Raw genomic sequence first — 24,744 nt, forward strand, 5'->3', positions numbered from 1 at the left:
TATGTAATCCATGGCTCAATTCAAACGGGATAAAAAAATAATTATCTCTCCATTGACTCTCGTTCATATTTTTTCCGAATTAAGGTCCCATGGACCGGAAGTAGAAGGGCGGGACTTCGGCTCTCTATTATCATTTGTTGTGGTGTTCAGTGTTTTGTTTTCCTGTTTTGATTGTGGATGACGATTGTATGTTTCTGTTTCCCTGTTTTTGATGATTGTTATGTTTGTGTATATTTCTGTTTCCTGTATTTCCCTGTTGATTGTGTATGTTTCTGTGAGGATTGTTGATATTTCTGTTTATCCTGTTTTGACTGTGTATTATTTTGAGTAGGGTGTGTTTCTGTTTCCTGTTTTATTTTGGTAGTCTGGTTTTCTGTCTTGTCTAGTTTTACTTCCTGTGTTTTCCCGCCTATCTGATTGTCCTACCCCGCCCTGATGTGTTTCACCTGCTGTATCACCTGTCCCTTGTTTGCTCGTTACCTCGTGTATTAAGTCCCTGTGTTTCCTTTGTCTTGTGTCAGATCGTTTTGTGCTTTTGCCAGTTTGTTCCTGTCAGTTTGTTCCTCCTCATGTACTTGCATTTAAAATCTTCCCTGTGGTCTTTTGTTTCTGTAAGTTTTCGCTGTAAGTTTGTTCCAGTCTCTGTTTTTGTTAACACCCATTTTCCTTGTTGTTTTTTTCATCCTTTTGGACAATAGTTTTTTGCCTGCTCCCTTTTCTTCCTGCTTCATTTTTGGATCGCCTTTGGTTTGCTTTCTGTTTTTGTATTTAATAAATCCTCAAGCTCAAACCTTATCCTGCCTGCCTTATCTCTGCATTTGGGTCCACTATTCCCTACACCTCACAACAATCATTACAGCAATCCGTATCTAGCCAGCACTTAACTTAAGTGCTAGGTGCTAATGACGCTAACGGCAGTTTAATGAAGTGTCAGGAAACAGGCCATATCGGAGCCAGGCAGCTATTTTATTAGAATTACATGAATAAACATTACTAAATGTAACGTGAATAAACTTGAATGGGTACACTTGTCTGTGAACAGATGCATTCTAACAAGCGATGTGTTTAACAATGCAACTTCCCAACGTCCTCAAAAGTCCATGTTTACAATCCATTGTTTTGGTTGAGAGACCCCTAGTGGCAGAAAGTTACATATTGTACGTTTAAACCAACACCATACATAACATCAAAAGCATTATAAATTAGCTCATATTAGACCTTTATCTCACCATGTTTGCTACAAAACCTGAAGCAGTATGCACTTTTAACAGTTACCAAACACTACCTCTACCCATTGTTTAGTTAACAAACATTTACAATAGTTGAAACACATTTGCAATCAATACGGTAAGCAGACAAGTCTCCCAGGCATTTAACGGTTAGGTGACGTTAGAGTTTCTGTATCGCTGCCGACCGTGTGGCTACAGCTAAGCTAATGTCTACAACAGCAGAAGCGGTTTTCAGCAGTCTCAGTTCATTTAGAGCTCAGTTTCTTACCGGCTGCCATTCGGGTGTTGTAGGTCTGTCAGTGCCTGATCCGTACCGCCTATCAGATCCATTCTGCACATAATTGCGTAGTAGAAAACGTAACAATTTCCCTGTGCAATTTGTACCACGCATGCATTGAAACACTTGACGGCCAATATTTGCCATTTGCCATATTTTTGTAGGCTACACTTTTTTTGCAGTTCACAAAGTCTTTTTTTATAAAGATATTTAAATTAAGACTTGTTGTCACTTATCCAAAACTGCGTAGCACCGTCTGTGTACTATTCTTATTAAGTGCTTGACATGTAATCGGGGGAGTTTTTAAAATGTAGTTTACGCTAGGTTATGAATTACGAGGCGTTTACGTGGTGGCCAATCCCAAAAAATAAAGGAGTTGTTACATGTCAAAAAATAAAGGAGTTGTTACATGTTACATTAACATACACCCTTTTGGTTATATGTGGAATGAAGTCCATCATTGCAAATCTTTAGTCTCAACACTCCCCTTTGTGATTGATTGCTATATCACATAACCTATCACATTTTAGCCAGAGGTCAGTAGAGCAGCTGTAATGTCTCAGACTGAGAATCTGGCGATCTGGGTTCAAATCCCGCAGTTGCAAGTCAGTGTCATTTTATTTCTCCTAAATAATTTTTAACTTTAAGAATCACAGTTGAATACGAGAGTAAGGTGCAGTCTATGTGTAAGTATTTTTGTATTAGTATGTAAATGTTTAGTTGAAACATTTTATTTTCTTTGTTTCATTTACAATCAATCTATGATTCTAATACAGTATAATTCCATGTTTCCATACCAACAATCACTTGTTTTATTTGTTTCTATTTAATAGTTATTAAAGGTGCCCTGCCACACGTATTTCATTAGTTTGTGATAATGTCTGAAGTTCTACCACGGACTCTAACATTTTTTGTGGAAAAAAATGCCTTGGTTACCTTGTTTCAAGCCATTCTACCGTGGTATAGAAAGCCTACAGGAAGACTCAGCTCGATTTCTGCCAGTTCTCATTAATATTCAACAAGCTAAGCTGTTTGAATCTGATTGGCTAACAGCTAGCCAATGAGAGCCTGGCTGTCAGAATCTTTACCCAGCCCAATTGGGCGAGCTAATGAATAGTAATGAGCTCAGGCAATATATTGTCAGCAGTCGTGGGGGGGAAACGGAATACATGTAACGGCGTAACGTATTCAGAATACAAATTATGAGTAACTGTATTCAGTTAGTTACAATTTAAATAGTTGGTATTTAGAATAGTTACATTGTTGAAATCAATGGATTACATGACGATACTTATCTGTTTCACGAGTTTATTCACTCTGAATAAATTAAGACAACTCTATGCATTTTCCAGAAGCCCTGATATGAAATCGAAAAAAATAGCTATTTGCGTGATCAGTCACAATGGAGTCGGAACCGGCACGACAGAGCCAGGACAGGAATAAGTTTCTATCTTGGAAATTCAAACAGCATTTCACATTAAAGAACGAACAGGGAGAATGAAATATAACTGTGTAGTGCAACCTCTGCTTGCCAGCAACCAACCTCCTTTCAGCGTCCAAATTACTCCACCTCCAACCTGAAGAAGCATCTTAAAGTAAGCTATTTTTTTTTTAATTAGCCAAGGGTAGTCGTCTGCTGTAGTTTTACTGCTCACCTTGCTATTTTAACATTGACGTGCGACTTTACATTCTCCTACGTGCTTATTTTACACAGCGCCGCTTAAAGAAGAGCTGATTAAGCGCCCGTTTGACATGCTAGCTAACGTTCGCTAAAATTAGCTCATGGTAGCAAGACTGCGGGTTAGATTTTTGTAGTATGCAGTTCGGGACTACCAATACAATAATCTATCTGCTTGTTCAGGTACACATTCAGCTAGTTGGAATAAAAAAACACACCATTATAGGCCTGTTTAGTAAGCTGGATGTGATAGCTGCATTCCTACACTTATAAAACGCAATTCAATGTGGAAGTAATCCTGAAGTAATCCAAGTATTCAGAATACGTTACTCAGATTGAGTAACGTAACGGAATACGTTACAAATTACATTTGTGGGCATGTATTCTGTAACGAAATACGTTTTGAAAGTATCCTTCCCAACACTGATTGTCAGACTGACCAGCTTTTGTAATTGGCCTGATTTCTTCGCTTATTTCTCTTCAGTGGCTAGAGCTGACAAAGAAGGTAGCTTTTCATTTTCACATTGACAACATAACACAAACACATATGGACCTAACATATTTCAAAAAATGCAAGTAAAAAGGTTTTGTATGGCAGGGCACCTTTAAATTATTAAAAGAATGTGCAAGACGCAATGCAGCAAGAGCAATATGCACGGTTATTCATTGATTAAGATGACAAGGAACGGACACGCAATTAAAGCTCTGCCTTTGTGTAAAAGATAAGTACAGCCTACCAGGTGGTGTTCTGGAAAGAGCTACACTATATATAACCTAAATGAGGAAAATAATACCTTCAAATGGTGTTTACAGAAGACAATGAGGAACCTAGAAGTGCATATTATCTGCACTTACATGAATCTGAATTAAACAACAAAGAACTATAAACCGCTTTGGGAAACATTGTAGACTATATCAAACTGAAAATGGAAGTTACTGTGGTGTGCACACATAAGTGACATGAGACGTATTAGTGAATTAGTGAACAGGAGTATTTTTATTGTTACAAAGAAGAAAATAATGGTCACTCACTCACTCACTCAACATGTATCTGGGGGGACTGTGCACCCCACATCCAGCATTAACTCTAAGGTTGAGCATGTCTCTACAAACACCCAGAAATATTTCCATGTCCTGCATATGGTCAAATATGAACATGAATGGGTCCTTGGCATCCCACTCCATTGTTTCCATCAACACCCTCCAAGAAGTAATTTGGTCATCATGATACATCCACATGAATGACTGCTCGTGCCCCCGTCCCGTAAACAGCCCAGGGTTGTTCCTCACAATGTACTCCGCCGTGTACATGTCTTTCAAAGTTAATGGCAGCTCCTCAACTTCTACCTGCTCCTCATTTGATAAAGTAAAATACCTTATGTTAAGACTACTATATAACATACAATGTTTATGCCATTTCCATACATGAGTAACATCACCAACATGGTATTTATTATAAATTCAAGACTCTTTTCCTCAGTTTTTACCTTAACTTTGTGAGGTCGAGGAATCCTATAATTTTTTTTTTTTTTTTTTTTTTTTTTTTTTTTTTTTTTTTTTTTTTTGCAAAAAAAAAACCTTACCTTTTTTTTTTTTAAGTGGTGTAAAAGCCATGCCTTTCAAAAAGTCTCAGTTAACCTCCTTTTCAAGTATGATACATTTTAATATAGTATAAAAAAAAAAACCAATATTTAACTGTTTGAATACTGTTTGAAAATTGACAAATTTTTTAACATTCTTGCTTACATACATTCTATGAGTTACAACTTGCATCCAAAAAGTTGAACTGGGTCCCAGTACAGATGCAGAGGGCATACTGTTACAGAGAAAGATAAATGATTACAGAGGTGTAGGACAAACAGGCAAAAATGTTTGGAAATTCTATAAATTTACCATAAACATTAAGATCCCACAGCTCTCTCCATCTGATTGTAATGGAAATGGCCGGAAATTAATTCAGTTAGTCAGATATGGTGTTGATAAGCATTGCAGTATTCTGTGTCCGCTGTGCAAAATGAAATGCCAAAATATTACATAATAAGTAAAGTTACATCAAAGTCTTTGCCCATCTTCTCCACCCATGGCCCATTGGCCACTGCTCCTGCAAGTTGTCTGAAAAAAACATTATGCAAGCTGTTCAAATTTAAAAAATGAATCTATAGAACAAGGCTTTTGTTAAAACTGAAGCCTTAGAACAAGGCTTTTGCTCAAACATGATTATAGTCCTTTTAACTGTTTGGACTTTTGATCTGTATTTTTTTAAGGCTTTTCCACAGCAACATCATGGATAATAATCTGGGGGTGGGGTATGACAATGTTTAAGATGTCTTAAATTGAATTCTATGGGAGGTGTAGTCATTGTTATGATTACATGTGCTGCTGTATGTCAGCCGTAAGCAATCACAGGTCAAGCTGTAGAGCAGTGTCCATCAGCTTTGTAGTTCAAACCTAAATACGGTGCAGTAAGCCTAGCCTCAAGAAAATTGGCTTACTTCTTGGCTACTAACAAGACCTGTACAGATATTTGTCATAATGATCACATACTGGGGCCACCACTGGTAGACCTATATGTAAATAGGTGAGAAAAAGCTACTGAAACAGTCACAGAGCATGTAGTGGTCCACTGCATTTGGCTGCCTACTTGCCATTTTTGATTCCATGTTTTCCTAGAAAAAGGTTCATACATCCATAAACGCCTACAACTTTGCATTTGTAATAATTTGTTTTAGGCATCTATGTGACATAGCATGGTATTGTACTCAAACTCACCGGCAATCGTACCTCACCCGTTTTCATGGTGGGAATTGTATACATGTCCATAATATAGACATCCATTCCCTATGGGTTATTTTAAGTCAGTATTTAATAATGCCTCCAAAATGATATAAAATCTAAAAATGAATACATACATGTCTCTTCGCTGCCTCTTCTATAAGCTTGAAGCAAGCATTATCATAAATTAAATTCTCAAAACTACTTGTTCAACCTCCACATCATCTATTCACTTGTTCACATTATAAAACTAGTTTCTCATTCTTTTGAACAAGTTGTGAATGCTTTAGTACATTCATGCTATTGATTATGTACAATTGTCTGCCATTTCCTACATTATCAGTTGCTAATGCCATGTTGCTTAAAATTTATTAAATATTTATCTGTGCAATAGTCTTACCCCTCAAAACATCTTGTCATTAGTTCATTGTATAAGTCATTAAATGCAAAATGGTTGATCTACTAGTTGTCATAAACAAACATTTTCTACAGCTTTCTATTAGACTTTTTGTAAATGTGCCATGAATTGATGAATTGTGCAGGTGAATCTTGACTTTCACTGCTGAAGAGAATGTAGATCAACCAATGAGAAACCATTTCTCTGAAATAGTTGCACCTCATCAACCTTCAATATATACTTCAAGTATACCTCAAGTATATACATATAGTGCTGTTGCATGCAAAAGCAAAGTTCTGCCTAAGGGGTCTTTCCTGTGTTTTCCTTGATAATGTTGTGTTTTCGCCTTTGTGCCCCTATTTCTTTTTATTTTCTATATCACAATAATATTGTAATGTTTTTATTTTTTTATTTTAAGTCAGTATTTAATAATGCCTCCTAAATGATATAAAATCTAAAAATGAATACATACATGTCTCTTCGCTGCCTCTTCTATAAGCTTGAAGCAAGCATTATCATAAATTAAATTCTCAAAACTACTTGTTCAACCTCCACATCATCTATTCACTTGTTCACATTATAAAACTAGTTTCTCATTCTTTTGAACAAGTTGTGAATGCTTTAGTACATTCATGCTATTGATTATGTACAATTGTCTGCCATTTCCTACATTATCAGTTGCTAATGCCATGTTGCTTAAAATTTATTAAATATTTATCTGTGCAATAGTCTTACCCCTCAAAACATCTTGTCATTAGTTCATTGTATAAGTCATTAAATGCAAAATGGTTGATCTACTAGTTGTCATAAACAAACATTTTCTACAGCTTTCTATTAGACTTTTTGTAAATGTGCCATGAATTGATGAATTGTGCAGGTGAATCTTGACTTTCACTGCTGAAGAGAATGTAGATCAACCAATGAGAAACCATTTCTCTGAAATAGTTGCACCTCATCAACCTTCAATATATACTTCAAGTATACCTCAAGTATATACATATAGTGCTGTTGCATGCAAAAGCAAAGTTCTGCCTAAGGGGTCTTTCCTGTGTTTTCCTTGATAATGTTGTGTTTTCGCCTTTGTGCCCCTATTTCTTTTTATTTTCTATATCACAATAATATTGTAATGTTTTTTTTTTTTTTGCCTGACCACTAGTAAAAGTGTAACAGACGTCCAACAGGAGACTCTTGTCCACAAAAGGAGCAATGATCCTTGGGGTTGAAAACTGTAAATACATTTTGGCAAATTGGTGCTCTATTTGAACTGTCAGATTTTTGACAGACAGACAGACAGATAATTGGGGGTGCTAAAAACAAATGCATCTTCTTTGGAGAATGTTCTAACACGTCCAAAATGAATTGGCTACATAAACGGCAGCCAATCAAATTTCTTCTGGTAAGTCAATAAAACTGAAATGGCCTACAATAACAAGACAAGAAATAATCTAATATTATGGTAAAATTAATATTTGTACTAAAATTTCTGAAAACTGTAATAAGATGTAATTCAGCTACTTTTTTATTATTATTTTTGTACTCAGTAAAAATGATTTACACTTTATAATAAGTATAAATAGTAATAAAGTGTTTCCAAATCAATTGCAAATTTTATAGTTAATTCATGGTTTATATATTGTAGTCTCTTAACTGTTAAATTATACAAATATTACTGTTGTGGTTATGGACATTTCAGTTGCTTGTTTGTTTATTGTTGTTCCCGGGTGTCTATTTCTCCTGTTTTGTATACCCCTGTTGTGAATTTCTGTTTCCTGTTTTATTTTGATAGTCTGTTTTCTGTCGTGTCATGACCAGTTTACTTCCTAAGTTTTCCCGCCTTTGTTGATTGTCCTGCCCCGCCCTGATGTGTTTCACCTGTTGTCTCACCTGTCCCCTATTTGTTCGTTATCTCATGTATTTAGCCTCTGTGTTCCCTTTGTCTCCTGTCAGATCATTTTTGTATCCGTGCCCTTGTGTTGCTTTCCTGTGCCCTGTGTCGTTTCCTGTGCCCTGTGTCGTTTCCTGCGTGTGTCAGTTTACTCCTGCCTGTGTTTTGCCCGTCAGTTTATTTTGTGAGTTTTCCAGTCTTTGTACTGCTGTTTTTTGTTACAATAAATCCCTGAGTCCAACCATCGCCTGCCTGCCTCTCTCTGCGTTTGGGTCCACATTCCCTGCTTTCTCATCACATATTACTATAGTATATACAAATAGTGAGCTCTTCATTCCTTTTCAGGGTAGAAATCAAAATATTTTAATTTAGTCAGATGTAAAGACTAAGATAATGCTTGAAGCCATTATAATAACCAATAAATATACAAACAGTATGTTTTCATTACCACTGTAAAGCCAACATAATACAAATCAAACTCGCCACTCAAAAATGACTATAGATCAGTTTGTGGGAGCCTTGGCTTTTCATGCCCATGTGTAGTAAAAGAGCACTCACACTGAAGGATCAGTGCAAGATTCTCCTTAATTGTGTGCTTACAATACACACCTGATGCTTCTAGGATTGTTCCAGCCACCCCCTTACGTAGCTCAGACGGGAGACGCATACGGGAAGGTATCATTATTTCAGATGGTGTCACTGGAAAGGCCTCCACCACCTCCTTAGCCATCTGTTGGGTAACATAAATAGCATTAAATAAACTTGCAAAATACATTAGCCATAGCAGAATAAGAAATTGAAACAATGTCAGGCACAACTCTGACATTGTCAGTCTTCTTTGCTGTCGACTTCGGCCGTCCGACAGGAGCTTTTGATGTCTATGATGAGAAAACAGAAGATAATCAATATTTACATGTTGTTGTGAAAAACTTTAATAATGTTAGTGTATTTGTACACTTTAAAAAGTTGTCATGGCCTTTAATTTGCCTTAAGTTGACTTAGTCTTACTTGGGAAGTGTCCGACACAACTCTGACGTTGTCGGCCGTCCGACAGGAGCTTTTGATGTCTATGATGAGAAAACAGAAGATAATCAATATTTAGATTTTGTGTTGAAAAACTTTAAGTTTAGTGTATTTATACACTTTAAAATTGTCATGGCCTTTAATTTGCCTTAAGTTGACATCGTCTTACCTGGGAAGTGTCAGACACAACTCTGACATTGTCGGTCTTCTTTACTGTCGACTTAGGCTTTCTGACAGAATCTTTTGATGCCTACGAGGACCGGCAGAACAGGACAGACTTTTTTGTTAATATTAGAAATACTTATAATATTACATTGTTTTTGTATGGTCATGTATGTAATCTTTATTAATGGCCATACTACTCACCTTTTCGTTAGGAGAAGGTATAATTTCTGGGGTATGAAAGTACTTGGTTTTTTGTTTTGTTTTTTGGTCACACACGCTCTTCTTGGCCCATTTTTCCTCAAAGTCCTCCAAACTGTGTTGTTTCACATTTAAACACCTCTGTAACATTCTGTCTGGAAGGTCATGTTGCAGGATGTGTTCTCTGTACCTTCCATGCAATGACGCATACATTTTTTGTATGAATGTTGCTGGGCGATGGTACAGGTTTTTCTGTAGGATTGTGTCTTTGACAATACAGAACCAGTTTTCAGCATGACAGTTTGTGTCGTGTTTTCTGTAGGTCATCTCTGATAAACTCTGTCTTTGAATCTTTTCAAATCACCAAGCATTATCCCTGACCAGAGTGGAAAAATTGGCATGTAGTCTTTCATCAGAATATCCAGGATCCCTGGACAATATTTGTTACTGTCAATTTCAGTTTCTTCCGCAGGATCTTCAATAGACATGACAGTCTGAAGTACAGTAGTAAACTCTTTTGTAAATGGTGACCTGGCCAATATTATGTTTGCCTCTGGAGGGATGTAGTCGTCCACTGCCTGCTTCTCATCCAGAGCGTCTTGTGGAATTTCTGTTCCACGAATGTGGTCATGGAGTTTTTGAAGAAACTGATTTACACACTGTGTGTTTAATTTTGTGTAAAAGACATGGCACATGCACTCAAGAATGTCTAATGACGTCTTCAGACTTGTGGTGTTCATTAGTTGTGCCACACAGTGAGTAGCGAACTCTTTCAAGCCCTTGTCTGTTGTTCTTCTGCCAATTGCTCCATGGACTGCCTTAATTATATGGGCAGAACATAGGTGAAGAATAGTTAGTTTCCTGTAACTAAATTGTAGCTGTCCTTTAGGTAGGTATGTATATCTTCAGTGCCGATCCTGACCTCCCTGGGGCCCTAAGCAAAATTCTGCTAAGGGGCCCTCTACCTGACCTGTGATGCCGTGAGCTATGTAAACCATTTGCCATTGCCACACAGTCACCAGTTCACCTGGGTCTGTGTTGCTAGTACTTGCTGAAGATGGCTGTGCTGTTTTTGCTGAAGCTGGCTGTACTGGGTCTGTGCTAGTACTGGCTGTGGAGGCTGGATGTGTAACAACTGAGTCTGTGCTTGTACTGGCTGATGATCCAGCATCTCCTCTACTGACAAACTTAAGCATAGCACCTGCAAATTATAGATAACTCATTTTTATAAGCTGCATCCGACCCAATTAAACTGGCTCCCAATTTCCTTTTTATACATTTTCAAATATAAAATACTATTTATTCTATGGCTTGGCTCTTGTAATATTTAAATAGTGAACTATCCATCCATCTTCTTCCGCTTATCTGGTGTCAGGTCGCAGGGGGAGTAGCTCCAGCAGGGGACCCCAAACTTCCCTTTACGGAGCCACATTAACCAGCTCTGACTGGGGGATCCCAAGGCGTTCCCAGGCCAGGTTGGAGATATAATCCCTCCACCTAGTCCTGGGTCTTCCCCGAGGCCTCCTCCCAGCTGGACGTGCCTGGAACACCTCCCTAGGGAGGCGCCCAGGGGGCATCCTTACCAGATGCCCGAACCACCTCAACTGGCTCCTTTCGACGCGAAGGAGCAGCGGCTCTACTCCGAGCTCCTCACCCTATCTCTAAGGGAGACGCCAGCCACCCTCCTGAGGAAACCCATTTCGGCCGCTTGTACCCTGGATCTTGTTCTTTCGGTCGTGACCCAGCCTTCGTGACCATAGGTGAGGGTAGGAACGAAAACTGACCGGTAGATCGAGAGCTTTGCCTTCTGGCTCAGCTCTCTTTTCGTCACAACGGTGCGATAGATTGAATGTAATACCGCACCCGCTGCACCGATTCTCCAACCAATCTCCTGCTCCATTGTCCCCTCACTCGCGAACAAAACCCCAAGGTACTTGAACTCCTTCACTTGGGGTAAGGACATTCCCTACCTGGAGAAGGCATTCCATCGGTTTCCTGCTGAAAATCATGGCCTCAGATTTAGAGGTGCTGATCCTCATCCCAGCCGCTTCACACTCTGCTGCAAACCGATCCAGTGAGTGCTGAAGGACACAGGCCGATGATGCCATCAGGACCACGTCATCTGCAAAGAGCAGCGCTAAGATCCCCAGCCCACCAAACTGCAACCCCTCCCCACCCCGACTACGCCTTGATATCCTGTCCATAAATATTACAAACAGGATTGGTGACAAAGCGCAGCCCTGGCGGAGGCCAACCCTCACCTGAAACGAGTCCGACTTACTGCCGAGAACCCGGACACAGCTCTCACTTTGGTCGTACAGATATTGGATGGCCCTGAGAATAGACCCCCTCACCCCATACTCCTGCAGTACCTCCCACAGTATCTCCCGGGGGACCTGGTCATACGCCTTCTCCAGATCCACAAAACACATGTAGACTGGTTGGGCATACTCCCAGGCTCCCTCCAGGATCCTTGCGAGAGTAAAGAGCTGGTCCGTTGTTCCATGACCAGGACGGAATCCTCATTGTTCCTCTTCAAACCGAGGTTCGACTATCGACCGAACCCTCCTTTCCAGCACCTTGGAGTAGACTTTACCAGGGAGGCTGAGAAGTGTGATACCCCTGTAATTGGCACACACCCTCTGCCACCACCACCCCAGTCTGCCACTCCTTTGGCACTGTTCCAGACTTCCACACAATGTTGAAGAGATGTGTCAACCAGGACAGCCCCTCCACACCCAGAGCCTTGAGCATTTCTGGACGGATCTCATCAATCCCCGGGGCTCTGCCACCGTGTAGTTGTTTGACTACATCAGTGACTTCCGCCTGGGAAATCGACGACAATCCCCCGTCATCCTCCAGCTCTGCCTCTAACATAGATGGCGTATTAGTCGGATTCAGGAGTTCCTAAAAGTGCTCCTTCCACCGCCCTATTACCTCCTCAGTTGAGGTCAACAGTGTCCCCTCATTACTGTACACAGCTTGGATGGTTCCGCGCTTCCCCCTCCTGAGGTGGCGAACCGTTTTCCAGAAGCACTTTGGTGCCGACCGAAAGTCCTTCTCCATGTCTTCTCCAAACTTCTCCCACACCCGCTGCTTTGCCTCCTCCAGACGTTTAATTTTACCCGCACTACCCGTTTGGGCTTACCAGGTCTGTCCAGAGTCTTCCCCCACCCCCTGACCCAACTCACTACCAGATGGTGATCGGTTGACAGCTCCACCCCTCTCTTCACCCGAGTGTCCAAAACATACGGCATAATAGTGAACTAGTGATGCAGATATCAATAATCCCTGTGACTGATATCAAGAATTAACTTTTGTACAAGTGAACCTTCCTGATATCAAAAATATATATTGGTAGGTAAAAATTAACTAAGGGGCCCTACTAGTAAAAATATTCAAGAAATTGAATTCTTGATATCAAAAATGCATAAACTGACTGAATAAAAGCTAAAATGGCTTGCCATAGCTTGTTAGTTTTTATTTATTTATTATTAGCCTATGCATGTTGAAGCAATTCTTGATTTATGGTTATTTACTGAGGGATGTGCATTCATATTGACCAGTATGTCCAGCTAATCAACATTTTAAATTCAATATAGCCTATAAATCAATGTCAAATTGTCAATACATTGCTTTCCATCTTGCAGAATTAGTGCAGTTGTTTAGAGTTTTTAACTACACATTGTCTGAGACTAGATAATCAGTGTCTTAAAAGTATGTATAATGTGTACTTTGAGGAGTGCCATCATTCACGCCCATATATTGTAGCCTACAGTCTGTCTGGTCTTCACATATATTTCTACTTGAAAAATGCGCGTTTCATTTCGTGCACGCGCCTAACGCATGACACACCCGACGCGGTTATCTTTTCCAAGCTGCAGTAAACAAACACCGTTGCACTTTGTCGCTTATCAAACGTAATAAATTGTATTTTACCCTCACTTTTGTCAGGCACAAAGTCACAAAACACAGCCCTGGAAGTGACTAGCATTAGCAGCTAGACACAGACCAAGAGATGCACTGCCTGCCTGCCCAGCTAGGTTAGCAAGACCGAAAAAAAACAATAGAAATGCACATAAACATAACTTTACTTTGCTGACATCAAACTTGGAGAGGAGAGAACACAAGTTTACCTGATTGTTGTTCCCGCAATTCACTCTCATGGTGGTTTTTTTTTCCCCCTCTTTTCGTGACCAGAAGGATAGTTTTGCTTAATTTTGTCATGGATGTAAACATTAATTGACGCGCTATGACACGTGGGGGAGGCGGGCCTCGAGTAATTTGCGGGGCCCTACGCAGCTTGCGTAATAAGAGTATAGGGCGGATCGGCTCCATATATTTTGTTTGTTGAAAGAAAATAGGACACTCTGGATGAGTGCCCAACTATAGTCGGTTTCAACCCGGTGTATATTGTAGATAGTGAGTTTCTGTAACTTTGTTACAGTCTGATGCAACCAGAAAGAAATGTTTGTGATCGTGTGGTCATTCCTTATCATTTCAGACACAGGAAGAGGAGGCTTGTCTTTTCCATGTCCTGGTAGGTTGATGCTGTAGTACAGCACTCTCTTTGCCTGACTTGGAACTCGACTCAAAACCCCTCCATTAGCATCCAAATACAGGGTAACAGGATTTACTTTTCTGAGATGTTGTACAAGGATATCCAGTCCTGTCTCAGTGTAAAGATGCACTCCAAATGGATCCACTTGCAGATGTTGGACATATCCTGTGCAAAATCTGTATGACAGATCTGTGTCTTTCATAATTTTGTGTCAACATCAGCTCCAGGATCACATCATCATGCAGTCTACAGCTTTTTTGAATTTCACTAGAAATTACTTTGAGTATGTTTTTATTTAAACTTCTAGTGATATTTCCAGCCATCAACTCAGGAACTGGTGTTTCCCTGAGATTTTTGTAGTACACATTACTTACTCCTTGTACCACATCTTTGGCAATCTTGCCTCTCTTCTGGTAACTAGCTGGCCGGGACCTCATCTCCGGTTTCAAATGCGTTACCTTACCAATTCTTGTCACCTGAATTGGAATTTGTTTGTCACAGCCCAATGGTTTGTGTGTAATATGGAAAATATAATGCGCATTGCAAGTTTTGAAGGAACATGATGCGTTAACTGTCATAAATGGGCACCGTTACTTACGACTGTAATTGACTGGTATTTACCCGTATTTACCCGGCAAAGGCCTTATCTTTCTCCATTTCCGTGTGGATACGTTGTAAAGGACTTGGGTCCTGGCCTTGTGCTTTTGTGAGACAGTGCTTATTATATAGATTGAAAATACGGAAAATTAAGATTGTGAAACATTGTTAGCTTTGCCTTTTTAGCGGCAATAGGGTTTAAATAATTTTTAACCAAGTCGTTCAGGAGGTATTGCCATTTGTCGGTGAATGTCAAACAAAACTAACTTCAACATTCACTCAGACAGACACACACAGAGACGCATCCTTTAACATTGGTACTTGTATCAACAAGAATTGTGGTTTATATGTTACACAAAGTTAGTCAGGGCCAATACACCATCAAATAGACCACTGTAAATGTTAGTTTAAACACTCAAACTTTTCAGGTAGCAGGTAACCAGACACATTGCATTTCATTGTAAGTCTTAGTGACCTTGTTGTTTATATGCAACATCAACTTAGTCAAGGCATAAAGACCCCTGTATATCTTCATTAAGTACTTAAACTTTTGAACTAGCTGATAGCCCAATTAGCTCGCTTGCCACCACTGGCTAGACACTGCAGTCAAATGGTTAGCGGTTTGGCCGTCCACATCCCCGAGGCAAAATTTCCCTGGCTGGCCGAAATTCGCGACTGTGTGGAAACCTACCGTAAGGGAACGATTTAAATTATACAGTATATTGATATCATTTTATTATGCCCGCCAAAATTACATGTTTCCACTATTCCCTGCACTGTGTCACTGGGAATCAGATGAATGTTGGTATCCAACATGGAGTCCACGAAACACGTGACCACTTCGGAACCAATCGCATAACGGGATAGCTCAGAACATTTGATTCCCTGTTGGCCACACTCTCTATATAAAGGGTGCTAGCGAGGCTGATGTTGGAAGTCCCTCTAGTGGACAGAGTAGTAGTAGTCTAGACATGAGATGACTAGAGCCTGAACCAGAACCTGAGCAGTCTTCTGCGTTAGAAGGGGACGTATCCTTCTGATGTTGTGCAGTATGTATCTACACGATCGTGTGGTTGCAGCAATTTTAGCAGTGAAGGAGAGTTGGTCGTCAAGTGTCACACCCAGGTTTCTAGCAGTCTGGGTTGGGACTACCACAGAGTTGTCTATTGTTATAGTCAGGTCTTGGGTAGGAGAGCCCTTCCCTGGAAGGAAAAGGAGCTCAGTCTTGTCAAGGTTGAGTTTCAGATGATGTGTGGACATTGAAAAAGAGATGTCAGTCAGACAGGCCGAGATACGTGCTGCTACTTGAGTTTCAGACTCAGGAGAGAATTAGTTGTGTGTCATCTGCGTAGCTGTGATACGAAAAGCCATGCGACTGAATGACAGACCCGAGAGAGTTGGTGTACAGAGAAAAGAGGAGGGGACCCAGTTTTGAGTGGGCAAGGCTCTGAGCTAGATCCTCTCCAAGTTACCCGGTAGGTTCGGTCTGCCAGGTAAGATGTGAGCAATGAGAGCGCAGAGCCTGAGACACCCAGATTCTGGAGTGTCGAAATGAGGATCTGGTGGTTAACTGTGTCAAAGGCAGCAGAAAGGTCCAGAAGGATGATGATGGAAGAGAGACAAGTTGTTCTAGCAATGTGAAGCTGCTCAGTGACAGCAAGGAGTGCAGTTTCTGTTGAGTGGCCAACCTTGAAGCCAGACTGGTGGGGATCAAGAAGGTTGTTCTGATGGAGATAGGTAGAGAGTTGATTGTAAATGGCACGCTCAAGAGTTTTGGATAGAAATGGAAGGAGGGAGACGGGTCTGTAGTTATTTACATCAGAGGAGTCGAGTGTTGGTTTTTTGAGTAGTGGGGTCACTCTTGCCTCTTTGAGGGCATCGGGGAAACAGCCAGTTGACAATGAGATGGGTGACGAAAGGAAGGAGGTCAGGAGCAATAGACTGGAGAAGGGATAGGATCCAGGGGGCAGGTGGGCAGAGGTAATCAAAGTAAGAATTTGATTTGGTGAAAGAGGAAAGAGTACTGGATGTGATGGATGGTAAAGTGATTTCAGAAGGTGTGGTGGAGAATGAAGAGCGTATATCATCTATCTTTTTTACAAAGTAGTTGACAAAGTGGGTTGGGAGGAGGGAGGAGGTGGACTAGGTGAATCTAGGAGGTTAGAGAAGATGGAAAAAAGTTTTTTGGGGTTGGAGAAAGACGATTCAATTTTGGTTTGATAAAAAGACCTTTTTGCTGCAGAAATCAAGGCGGCGAAGGAGGAAAGAAGAGACTGATAGGTAAGCAGATCATCTGGGTGTTTAGATTTCTGCCATTTCCTTTCCGCTGCCGGTATAGTTATGGTGACAGCATGAAGTTCAAAAGAGAGTGGAGTGAACTGTGGCAGTGGGTAGAGAGAAAATCTCCACTTGGGGTTAATGAGGAGGCCTGTCCCCCCACCTCTCCCAGTGGGTCTTGGTGTGTGGGTGAAAGAGTAGGCAGAAGAGAGAGCAGCAGGGGTGGATGTTAGTCGGTGTAATCCAGGTCTCAGTGAGAGCAAGGAAGTCAAGGGATTTCATGCTGGCAAAGCCAGAGATTAACTCAGTCTTGCGAGTGGCAGACTGGCAGTTCCACAGGCCACCTGCAACAAGGTGTTGAGTGTGTGTGGAACGGGTGGGGTAGGTAAGAGAGTCGGGGTTTCGGAATTGTTTCGAGCTAATGCGTGGTTTTAGTATCTCCGAGAGGAAACACGGACGGAGAAGCAGCACATTTCCGAATAAAGACACAGAGCAGTGTAAGTGAGATATCAAGACCACTTAACTTCCCACTTGGACTCCTGCGTCTTCGTCCGATAAGGCTGCCGCTTCATGCAAATGCCAATATTAAATACAAGGAGGTAATTGGTGTTGGCTACAGGTGGGGAGGCCACACCCAGGCTAATCAGTCAAGGCACCTGAGAGTTGTCAACCTCCAATCTCCAAATTCACACTTCACACTAAACTAGTTTCACCTTAAGAAACACCACTAAATTTTTGCCTAACAACACAAGCAATCCAGCAAGAAACACAATAGCAGCAGAAGAAAGTAGAAGAAGTAGCAAAAAATCCAAATAAAGTAAGTACTTAGCTTGCAGTCCAGTAGTTAGTTTCTTCAGAAATCAAAAGCACTCTGACTATTGGTCTGATTTTAGCTTACTTATGTAGTCAGTCAGGTGGGAGGCCACACCCATCTTGTAAGTGAAAGTCAATGTTAGTTTATTTAGATAAGTGATATACGTTATCTAACATACACTGTATAGCACTGCGTTACCATTTGCCTTTACGCTAGCTCACATGCAGTTACGGACTGGTAACAAAAAACGGCCCTGGTATTTCCACCCACCGGAGGGGGCTGCAGTCAAGCCGGCCGACACTGAAATTGTAGTTGCTTTAAAAAGACTTTGCTCCATAGTTCCAGGCAATGACAGATATATTTGAGTACAGGCCATCACTTAATACACTCATACTGAAAATCAAACAATTTTACTGTATAAATATGGAGATTTTTGGAAGCAAAGTCCAATACTTCTGCTGTTAAATGACTAAAAATATGAAACTGGAGGTGCAATGAAAAGATTTTGGTCCATAGTTCCAGGCAATGACTCAAAAATGATATTTTTGAGTTAAGGACATCTGTGACTTTAGGGATGGATTAGCCATCTGGCAAATGCCAGAGGGGCTGGACCATTTTTTTTAATGTGGGCCGGTCAGATTTCTTTTTTGGGGCTTTTCCCTTTTATTAGATAGTGGATAGACAGAGGGGATGACACGCAGAAAAGGGCCGCAGGTCAGATTCGAACCCGGGCTGCCGCAAAGGACTCAACCTACATGGGGCGCGCGCTGTACTGGGTGAGCTAGGGGCTGCCGCAGATTCTTTTTTTTTTTTTTATATACAAATAAATTGTCTTTACAGGCCGACAGCGCATGGGACGGGTTTTTGTTGCTTGCACGATTTCACTATGATTATAATAATAATAATAATAATTAAGCATTTGGCCAGTCAGCAACGGCCGGTCTGGTCCCAAGATGGGGCGACTGACCAAATCAGAAGTTACTCAAATTGGGACATTCAGTCAAAATCAAGCACGTCATCTTCAAACAGGATCTCCGTTTGCGGGGTTCAGGCTGTACCAGACCCTCCCAGTGATCATGCTGCTCTGGGGGACCGGCTGTAGCAGCGAGAAGCCGCTGCTGACGGGCGCAGAGCTCCGACAGCTGTCTGTCCGTGCAGCCGTCTGACGGCATCAGTATTCAATTGACAGTTTCATTACTGGTTAAAAACGCCTCGTTGTCGCGTTAAATAGTAGTCCAATTCAATGTTTTGGTACAGTTGGTTTTAACACCTGATGCGAAGTGTAGGCCTATAGGAGTACACATGACAACCCTGAACAACCCTGTCTTTCTGCTGTGCCCCATTCACGTAGTCTCACGTTTTACACTATGAAGGTTAAACTCTGCAATTAATCCATGGTTCACATGTATGCATGAACTGTGGTGGTCCATTACACTATAGTCTCAAACATCACTGATAATTTGATCAATAGAATGTAGAAAACATTACACTTCATAACGTTTTGTATCCTTAACATGATTGTGTTATTGTACAATTTAGCAGTAAAAGCAGTAGCCTCTGTAAGTCAATCCTATATTTTTGAACAGGCTTGGCCTCTATCAGTGTTTGAACTATACTGTGGCCTTCGGGGGAGCCCACTTTTTTTTCACGGGGGTCGTGCACTTGCGACTTACAAAAATACATAACAGCTACAAGTGTATGCACTACAGATTTACCCATATCATACTTTATCAACAGGAATTGATAGGTCAAACAGCAAACAGCCAGCCACAAATAGTCTATAAACAAAGCATCAGGCTGTCTTTGAGATTTCACATGAACAACGGTAAAAGTTACTCAGGCTACCGAAGAATACCATAATTCCTCCGTTCAATTAGACCTTAGCGATGCACCCCAAGCTTCCATCCTTAACAAACAACCATGTATATCGGCTCTTCCAGTCTCTCCACTGCTGGCTGTTCCAATTTAACGGAAGAGAGAGGAGCAAGATGGGTTAGGATCATCTTCAGCCAGAGAGGACATTATTTCTTCAGCTTCTTCTTGCGTTGTCACCCCGGTGGGAGGTGTGCTAACAGGGCTTGCAACAGGTGAATTAGTCGTGCTATTAATGTCATCACTACACAGTTTCTTAGTAAAACCAAAATTAATTAAACTGCCTTGTTTTCTTTTTGCCATGGCTATACGATGCTTACTGCAGAATGGATTTCAAGGACTTTGCGCGTTGATATTTTTTCTGCGAATCTTTGAGTTAACATGTGGTCTACTAAACATGAGTTGAATTTGCACCGCAGCGGCGCCACATTTGGTGTGGTGGTGAAGTGCAGTAATGCTGCATTCATGAGCATAGGGTAGGCTCAGGTCTACGTCCACAGTAGCCTATATTTTAATTTAACGTCTTTAATGGTAAGAGATCGCACAGGGATGGATAATGAGCGTTGATTAAGATTAAATTACAATGCCAGATATGAGAGACCCCCCTCAGATTTTTTACTTTGGTGCTTTCATGGGAGCCAGTCCTCATTCTATGGGAGCTCGGCTCCCTCTGGCTCCCACACTGGCCTCCATCCAATTCATGAATTGTAATTTGAATTGAATTGATTCCGCCCCACAGGAAGTTAAACTGGAATTGGAATGACAGGAAGTGGAATTAAATTCATGGCAATTCAAAGAAATTCCACACAGTCACACAACAGAAAGAATGTGTTGAATCTAACATACATTCAGTGTTAGGAAGGTTACTTTGGAAATATAATTGCGTACTGCTATAAGTTACCCATTATAAATGTGGTTTAAATTACTTTATCAATGCAAAGCAATTTCCTTTTAATTTGATTAGTAACTAATTGAATTACACATTTTACCTCAGTAATAAAACTAAACACCATTACATTAATTTAGTAATTCAATAACAATTTCATTACACGTAACTAGTCACTCCTCAACCCTGCATACATTTTGTTCCAAAATATAGATAATTATCAAATTCTTGAAATAAATTACCCCCTCAATGTTGTTTAATTAGTTATGTTCCAATGTTATTTTCATTTCAAAGTAATCAAATAACACAAAGTCGTTGTAAATGCAGTTATCATTTATTCCAATGTAAAACTCACTGAGCAACACTGTTGCATCTAATTCTCAATAGCTCCTCAAACGTTTTATCATTGAGTCTGCACCGTTCTGGTATGAATATCTTTCCTGCAACACTAAAGATTCTCTCAACAGGTGCAGAGGAAGCTGGTATGGCAAGATATTTGCATGCAAGTTGAGCTAGGGCAGGAACACTGCTTTGGTTTTCTCTCCAATAGACCAAAGGATCAGAATCCTCTGTAAGACAAGGGGTACGCAAGTACACAGGTACCTCATGTCACAAGGACATGTGTCAGCTGGTGTGGCAGATGATTGACTTTCCATGTAGGAAAACAGTTTTGGGCGTTTCTTTGGTTGCATTCATTTTTGGGGAGGCAGACTCAACTTTTGCAGTGAGAAGGTTTTTGATTATTACCTGCTCTTCACCAATACACCAGTCCAATTTAAACCTTGGGTCAAGTGTGGCAGCCACCTGGAAGCATTCCATGTCTTCAAAATTTTTTAAAGGTTTTTTGAGGATTGTGGTTTGACACGAACTTTTTATTAGCGGTCAGCTTCAGGTTTTTGATAGCATGCCTTAAGCCTCTGACACAAGGGATGATGAAGCTGGAGGTTACTATTTTCTCAGCCTGGCATCGGTCTGTAGCCTCCTCAAAGGGTTCCAGTACCTCACAAAGCTCCTGGATTATTTTCAGCTCATATGATCTCAGCAGGATGGGACAATTTAGCTCAGCAAGTACATCACTTGGAACATTGAGAACAGACCTCAGCATCTTTAACTGGCTATTCGCAGGCTGAAGTTTGTGCCCTCCCTCTAGGGTGTCAGTAGCCAGTGTGGACTTGTGACAAAAAGAAACAAGGTTTTAGACCTTGCCCAGTAAGTTTTTTTTTTTTTTTTTTTATGGAGCCAGCATCATCCATGACATCACGAACCACAAGCTGAAGAGTGTGGACAAAGCATGAGCTTCTCTCTGGTGGGAAGTAGACCATCTCCTCTTCAACATTCACCACTTCAAAATCAGATGTCTCATCCAGCTCTTCCTCTTCACTTTCAACAATATGCATTGGTGGGAAGAGGGTGAATGCCTTTATCATGTTGGAGTCATTATCAGTTACAATGAATGAGACTTTGTTCTGAATTTTGTAATTTTGAAGAACATCCTCATAAAGTCTACAAATGTTTTCAGCTCTATGCCTTCCTTTAAAACGCTGACAGCTCAGCATTACTCTCTGCAACATGAAATCTATAATGAAATGGCCAGTCATTCCAAAAAATGACTTAATTGATCGGTTTGACCAAAGATCTACTGTCAGGCAAATATGCTCATTTTTTTCCATCAGATTAATCAGATGTGATTTTACAGTAGCTGAGCACTGAGGGATAAGGTCCTGGCTGAGAGTTCTTTGGGAGGGCATTGTGAATGATGGTTGGGCCAAATGCAAAATATTAATGAAATCCTTATTTTTAACAGTATAGAGAGGGAGGAGACCATTTGCAATATATGTAACAACACAGTCAGAGCAACTTGTCGTCTATTAGTTGGTGACCACTTAGAGCTGGAACTTCCTGTTTCGGAAGGATTACCATGATCTTCATTCTGGTTTGGCTGGATTGTGTAACTGCTGGTTTCACAGTCCATCAAGATTTCCTAATGTTTCTTCTGTAGGAAAAAGGTTCCTCAATGTAAATCACTCTTTAAGAGAACAAATATTTCTATTAATTCCACAAATACAAAATTCCACAAAATAAAATAAAAGATGGATGGATGGATGAAAAGACTGTCTGTTAACTTACTTGTAGATGCCTTTTGAAATTTGAAGTAGCCTTGATGGAGCCACAGACTGGAGCACTGCAGTGCTTGCATATGGCTCTGTGGTTTCCAGGTGTCCTTGTTGGAATTGGTTCTTTAAAATGAACTAGTACAGATGACGTTTTAGACCTGCTATTATTTTCCATGTCAATGTTTGTAATCTGAAGTTGTAAGGGACTACTGCAACTTAAAAAGTCCAGTGTTGACCATCAAATTGTGTAGAAAAGAACCTTTCAAACAAATGTCCACCTCCAACCATTTTGAATACTTTGTTAAAGTAAAGCATTCTGGGAAATGGAGTCATGTCCCACAAAATTACAATTACAAGAAATCTAACTTAATTATTTGTTCTGTGACTAGAGCTTTTAGCATTCATTGCTGGGGGAAACATTTCCTGTTAATGTAATCTGTACAAGCAGTTCAAACTAATATCATTTATAGAATATGTAATACAAACATATCTGACATACAGTCTATTGTAAAGCTTCATTGTTGAACACACAATTATCTATATGAATTTCTTAGAATTTTTATTGAATTGCAATTGTGCTTCTTTTAATTCAAATTGTAATTCTAGATCCTGTTTTGACATCAATTCAAATTCAAGAATTTAATTGGAATTTAGGAGTCATTCTCAACTCAATTCTGAATTGTGCACAAGCCTGTTTTTCAACTTGGGAGCAAAACGTGCTCCTTGGGGAAAAAAAGTAACCATGAAGCCCTGTTCATGCTAATTAAACAACTGGACTTTGGGGTAAAGTGTTGTCGTATCCGGCCCATGTCCCAGATGTGAAAGCCCCCTTACTGCACTACTGAATATAATAATATTCCAGAATTTTGTGATTTCCTTGCCATAAATATAGACGTTTTTACCATAAATTGTTGCCCAAAAATGTATCAGTATACAGGAAGCCAGCTGACTGGAGGTAACTGAGGGTGTAGAGGAGATGGCTGCAGGGGAGCGACAGACTAGGACAGGAAAGCAAAGTTATTTAGAGAGCTTGTATGCATGTCACAAGGTGGCTGAAGCAACGATCAAGCGAAGATGAAGAGTAGATCCGGGGTTCATATACTGGGCTTGATTGTAGATGGCTGGCAGGTGTGCACGGCGGGAGAGGTGATGGTGGAATGATGAGCAGGTGTGTGTAGTCAGCTGGCAGGAGCAGGCGGGAGGAGGGGAAAACACAGGAGACAGTGGAAATCAAATAGAACTAGGAAACAAAAAGACTCACAGCCAGCCGACCCCAACCATCACAGTACTTTTGCTTCCTTTTCTTAATTTAATTATTCCCTCCTTTATTTCACTTTAATCTTTTGTTTATTATTTTGTCAGTTAGAGAAACGCATATCCTGTATGAGTAATTGCTCATGTAGAACAATTAACAATACAGATGTCCTTGTTGGGAACAGCTGTCATGTTTTGTGTAGATGGTGCTTGTGGTGATATTTGCTTCTTTGTGCTCTAAGAAAGAAAGAAAAAATAAATCTTTGACACACAAATGATATCTATTGCATTTTAAGCTTCATTTACACATAATGATAATAGTTCTAAAAATGATTACCTTTTTCTTTGAGTTTTTTTAAAACAAAAGGCTTGGTTATGTCTGTTACATAAACTCCTCGCTTCTTTTGCTTTCTCTGTTTCCACCGCTCTACATCCACTCGATGTGTCTACAATTAACCAAAGAGTATTTCCTGAGTCAAGTAATGCTAATATTACTGTAGTCTTGCTCAACAGATGTACATTGCTGGGATCAAGTCTGACTGACCTTCTTTCTCATCAGATAGTCTCTGTATTCCCTAAGAAGGGCGTTCAGGGTGATCTTGTACGTCTATACAAAATCATCCAGTCTGGTCAATTGTCTTCGTTGGAAATGGATCTTTTTCATGTCCCACTGATTTTCTCCATTATCCCTTGTGTTTTATTGTCCTGAGTTTAATTCGAGATGAACACATAGAACATATACGTT

The sequence above is a fragment of the Perca fluviatilis genome, chromosome 18 (genome assembly GCF_010015445.1).
Source record: "Perca fluviatilis chromosome 18, GENO_Pfluv_1.0, whole genome shotgun sequence".
Classification (NCBI taxonomy): domain Eukaryota; kingdom Metazoa; phylum Chordata; class Actinopteri; order Perciformes; family Percidae; genus Perca; species Perca fluviatilis.